A 6000-nucleotide genomic window follows, 5' to 3' on the forward strand; every position below is an offset into this window, starting at 1 on the left:
GGCCGCCACGGGTGGGGCTGGCTTGCCGTGGAAGCCTTGGTTGCGCCGGGTTGAGTCGTCTTGCGCCAGTTGCTCCGGCCGGGTTGACGTACCTTGCCGGGTCGGGCAGTTTGGCCGGGTTGCGGGCCCTGCCGGGTCGAGCGACCCGGCCACGCGCGTGCCAGTTCACGGGGCCATGCGGGCCCTGCTATTTTTGAAGAGGATCCGGGTTCCGTTGCCTGCCCGGGGTTCATCCCCCCGACAGTAGTCCCGGAAGCTGTAAAGGTCCACCGTCTTCTGATGAGTGGGCCTTCATAGTTCCCCCCTGAGCAAGGAGGATTCTACGAGCGCCGGGTCCGGCAACACCCACTGTGTGTCGGTTTTCTCAGAAACTGGATCACGGCATCCCGACCGTGGCGGGAACCGAGGAGTCTGTCGAATCTTGAGGCGATCCCTTGGGCTTCACGCAGGCGCCACGTGGCGCCCGGAAGTCGGAGGGGCCTGATAGGCCACGCCCGTGACGGGATGGGGCGACGGCTGGGGGCCTGCCGCCGCGCGCCCTTGGGCCACGCGCGCGGATTTATTGTGGCGTCTGGGGGCCGGTTGCACTTCCCCGAGCAGTTAGTGCGTGCGTACGTGCGCACTTATTGCAGGGTAGTGGAACTGGCGGGTGCAGACGATCCCACTTCCCCATGTTTGAACCGGGGCTTATAAATTGAGGGGGGGCAAGGGGGCGGCGGACACCATTCTCGCTCGTGCCCTCCTGTCCCCCTGCTCCTGCTTTGCTCTTTGCCACCGACGCACAGCTGCGCCCGCAGCCCCGAGTAGAGCTTCCTCCGTCATTCATCTTCTTCTTCCTGCTTCCGTCCATGGCGCTGCCGTCAGGCTCCTGGATGGGCTCCAACGTCACCAGCGAGGACATCACGCAGCTTCGAGCTTCGTGACACTTGCCATGGGAGACAGACGTCGGCGTCCGCCTGCCGTGCGGCAAGCAGAGGCCCCGGCCCGAGGGGCGGGTGCGCGTCGTCTTCCTCACACATTTTGAGCACGGGTTCAGGCTGCCGATGAGCACCTTCTTCCGTGCATTCTTGGAGTTCTTCGGGCTTCAACCGCACCATCTTGGTGCCGGCACCATCGTCCAGCTCTCTGGTTTCATGACCCTATGCGAGGGGTACCTGGGGGTCGAGCCGACGATCGACCTCTGGGCGCGCTTCTTCTCCTTGAAGCAGCAGGGCCCGTCGGCCTGGGAGTTCGCCGACTGCGGCGCCACCGTCATCTCGAAGCGGTCCAGGGCGGATTTTCCCAAGACCCCGCTCGAGGATTCTGCCAAGAAATGGCAGAATTCCTTCTTCTACGTCCGCAACCATGGCACAGACCATATTAATCTTCCGCCTTCGTCATCGAGCCACCGCAGGCGAAGACGAACTGGGGCTACTCACTCCGGCGCCCGTCGCAGGAGATCGTCAATCTCTACGAGTGGGTGACGGTGATGATGATGCAGGAGGGGCTCACCAGCACGAACCTCCTTGCCGCGTTCATCACCCACCAGGTCCTTCCGCTTCAGAGGCGCTCCTGCCTCATCGGCGAGATGATTGGCCTGCAGGACCCCAACCGAATGGGGTCGACGTGGCTGTCTGCAGAGCAGGTCGCGCGTGGTGTCAACGACATCTCCAAGGCCAAGCTTGAAGAGGATTGGCGATTCGGCAAGGCGTCGTATAGCCAATCGAACCCGGTGCCGCAAGTGAGCGTCTGGTCTTCTTACTTTGCTGCCGCGCATCTTCTGGTTCGTCCCAACGCGGCGCGGGAGTTTCTCTTGAATGCAATCCGGCATCCTTACGCCCAGGATCCGTCGCAGGTGGCGCCGGTGGCACCAGAGGAGCCCGCGGTCCAAGGCATCGAGGAGGTGGTTGAGTCTGACGCCGGCGCTGGGCGCCGTGCTGGTAAGTCTTGCATGTTTCCTTCTTCATTTTGTCTTGAATTGTTGATCATGTCGTGACGAAGGCGACGCTGACGCCGGTTGCTGGTGTGGCGGCGTTGGGCGGGGGAGGCGGCGATGCGGGTGGAGCTGGGTCCTCGCATGGGGCGGCGCCAAGCCGCCCGCATGGAAAGGACAACGTCGCGCCGCGACCCTAGGGATCGAAGCGCGCGGCGGACCCGGCCGAGCCTGGGAGGCCGGCCAAGAAGAAGCGCTGGAGGCCGACCCCGGTCCCGGTCTTGACGGGGTAAGTTTCATTTCCTGCTTGCGCCTGGAATTCTTGAGCCAGTGTTGTCTCTTTTTGCTTATTCTACCTTCTTCTTCAGGTCGCCCATCGCACTGGCGAGGGTGGCAGCGGAGGCTGCGGCCACCAAAGGGGCCGCGTTCCGCAGGAGCCGGTCCGACCTCGCCGGCCTGGCCAGGGAGAAGGGTCGGGATGACTCGGACCTCGGCCTGGACCCGAACGACGTCGAGGCCTTAGCCTGGCGGGACAGGAACAAGGCCAAGGCGGAGCTAGAGGCGGCATCGGTCCAGGCTTGAACCGACGTGGCGGCGGCATGGGCGCGATCCGGCATGGAGCCGGCCTAGCGCGAGATGTCGGAGGGCACGATGGTGGCAGCGACGGTTTTGAGCCGTCATCGGTGAGGGAGCGCGGCCGTGGGGGTCGGGCTGAGGTGGTGATCCTCGACCGGGAGGTCATGGAGGTGGGGGGCGACACCCCGCCGCGAGCCGACGTGGTCGAGCGCGCGGGGGCTGATGGTGGTGGAGGCGACGACGTCATGGAGGAGACGCCACAGGCTGCGATGCCAAAGGCGCTGTCGGCTATGGAGGAGGCACCGCGGGCGGCAGTGCCTAAGGTGGCGACACAGGGCGTCCCTGCGTCCGGGTCGCTGTCGGCGCCGGGAGGGGCGTCGGAGGAGGTGCTGGCCGCGTCGCGAGCGGCCAGCGGGGGACTCGCCTTGGCGCGCCGGCAGGGTGGGCGCCGAGCTGCCGTGCCGCAGCCCGCGCGGAGCGGGGGCGCGGCCGTCTTCGGGCCTCAGACCCAGGAGGAGGCGGCGCTGGATGCCGTCAGCCGCCGCCTGCGAGGACGGACGGAGCGGCTTGAGGCCTTTGCCCAAGCCGAGACGGAGCGGATGCGCGACCTGGAGCGCGCCATCTTGGTAAGTCTTTCTTGTTTTGTTTCCTTGTAATTTCTTCTTTGTGGGGGCGCGCCAGCGCACCCACTGGATGTAGCCCCCGAGGTTCGGGCCAACTACGTAGTAGTTGGGTCGAATCTTTAGGTCGCCGGGCCTTGTTCTGACTTTTGTCTTTTTTCAGCATCTTGATGCCTTCCGGGTTGCCGCCTTCAACCGTCTCCTGGGCAAGCATCGGGAGCTCAAGGAGCAGCTTGCTACCAAGGAGGGGGAGCTTCTCATCGTCGCAAGTACGTTCATGCTCTTTTCTAGTGGGGGCGCGCTAGTGCACCCACTGGGTGTAGCCCCCGAGATTCGGGCCAACTGTAGTAGTTGGGCCAAATCTTAAGTCTTGCCTTTTTTTCTTCTACTGAACTTTTCTTTTTGCAGCTGAGGTGCTGTCTTGGCGGACCCAGCTGCTCCGGGCTGGTCATCATTACGACTGGCTTGTTGCTGATGTCGGCCGCCTTGGTGTCGAGACGGCGCAGGCGAGCGCGGAGGCGGCCGCAGCCCAACGGTCTCTTGATGAGGCCAACCGGCTGCACAAGAAGCTGGCGGGTCACAAGAGCCGCCTTGAGGCCGAGGTGGAGCTCCTTAAGACGGAGGCCGCCAAGGTGATGGAGACGCAGTGGGCCCTGGTCGAGGCGGACCAGCAGCGCGGCCAGCTGGCCGATGACAAGGGTCGGCTCCAGGCCGTGGTGGATCGCCTGAGGGAGCAGGCTGCCGCGGCCTAGGAGGCTTGTCAGGATGAGACTCGTCGCCGCGAGGCGGCCGAGAAGGTGACCAAAGACAAGGACACTGAGCTGAAGGCGGCCCTTGCTAAGGCGGCCTATCTGGAAAAGGTGCTTGAGGAGCGCGACCGCGTCGTGGAGCGGGAGCGGCGTGGTACGTTGCTCGAGGCACAGCACCTGGAAGAGTCCTTCTCCAATAAGTGCTGCTTCTTGTAATTTGCCGGGTCGGGGCCCGGCTTCACTTCCTTGTTGTTCTTCTAATCTTGCTTCTTCTTTTACGGCAGGGGCCTTCCCGGAGACGCAGCGACTGGCGGAGGAAGCCGTCCGCTACCAGCGTGATCCGACCGGCATTGTTGGGTCTGGGACGGATCCGCGGGTGGCTTGGACCTTTCCGGAGATCATCGCCGCTACAGAGACCCGCTTGCGGGCCCTAGGGACGCAGATGGAGCGGCTGTCCCAGGCTGGCACCGTGATGACGACGACCCTGTGGCCGGACTCCGTCCATCCGCGCAGCTTCTCGCGCCTGGCGTGTTGGTTGGAGATGGGCCCGGACCGCCTTGGCGAGTGGCCTGTTTCCGCCGCCCATGCCGGTGCCGAGATGGCGCTTCGGTTCACGCTGTCTTGGCATCCGGATCTTCAGTTGGACGCACTGGTTTGGAGCAGTTACTGCAGGAGCAAGCCGGCCGGATCGCCTCCCGGTCCAGCTACATCGCTGAGTTCGCCTTCCATGATGAGTTCCATCCGGAGCGGACGGAAGATGGCAGGGCCGTGGATGGCGACGACTACGGCTTGCTTCTCCATGACCCGGAGGGGAGCTCGGAGGAGACGGGCGTCTACGGCGACGTGGATGCTGAGGAGGACACTGGTGTCATGCCGGACCCGGAGGCCTCCAGGGGAGGGCCGTCGACGTCGCGACGTGGCACTAGAGATGCGTGAGATACTTTACGCAGAATCTGTTAAGTAGAAGGTCCACCCACCCACTGCGGGTTGTTTGGGGTGTAATGAACTCGGGCTGTGGGCCTTTGCTTTAAATATTTATGTGTGAATGTCATGAGTGCTTTTTTGCTCTTTGCCTTCCGCTTTTTCGAACCGATTTCATACGCTTTTCCTCTCTCAAACCTCACCCCCCCCCCCCGCGAGTCAGAGCCGAGGCTCCGGTCCGTGACAAGGAGTTCGATTCTTCGAGAGGAGCGCGCAGGACTTGGGTTCTTAGAAGCGTTGAGCGAGAGCGAAACACCCACTGGGCCGGCTGGCGGCGATCCGGCTTGGCCGGTTGGCGAGCAGCCGGTCGTGCGGCTACTTATTTGATGAGTGACGGGCCGGCTCGGTCGACCCGGCGGCCTTTGACTTAGTGTATGTATCGTAAAGGAGCTTTGGCTCGTTGTGCTTGCCCGCCGACAGCCAAATCTGGATCTGCGTTTTTAGGGTGAAGTGGGGGACCGCGGCGTCCCAACTTTATCAGCAATCACCAAGTAAGGCGGTGGGGTGGCGACCGAGCCGGCTTGCCCCCGAGCCCCCGGGTCGAGCGAGTCGAGCCGGTGGCCGGGTTCAGTGGTAAAGTGATGCAGAAAAAATAAGAACGCAATAAATTGGTCGGCAAAAGGCAGCCCCCGAGTCTCATTCAGGGACCCCGTAGTTTCATGCGTTTACAAAAGGCGACGATACATACACTCATGCGGCTAACTGTAAAATGGGCGGAGGAGTTCCGCATTCCACGACCGGGTCGTTTCTTCGCCAGCAGTGTCCTTCTTGCGCTTCTTTGACTTGCGCGCGCCGATGAGGTAGTAGGCGTTGCGATCGCGCAAGGCCCTGCTCATGATGAACGGGCCCTCCAATGGAGGGGACAGCTTGTGCTGGCCTGCCTGCTCTTGGACGAGTCGGAGGATGAGGTCGCCCTCGTGGAACGTGAGGGGCTTGATCTTCTTGTTGTGGTAGTGCCTCAGGCCTTGCTGGTAGATAGCCGAACGGCTAAGTGCCAGAAGGCGCGCTTCTTCGAGCAGGTCGACGCCGTCTTCGTGTGCCTCTCTGGCTTCGGCTTCGGTGTACATCACGACGCGCGGCGAGTCGAACTCGACGTCGGTCGGGATGACAGCTTCAGCTCCATAAACGAGGAAGAACGGGGTGAACCCGGTCGACCGATTCG

Source organism: Triticum dicoccoides, chromosome 7B, assembly GCF_002162155.2.
Source record: "Triticum dicoccoides isolate Atlit2015 ecotype Zavitan chromosome 7B, WEW_v2.0, whole genome shotgun sequence".
NCBI classification, from domain to species: Eukaryota; Viridiplantae; Streptophyta; class Magnoliopsida; order Poales; family Poaceae; genus Triticum; species Triticum dicoccoides.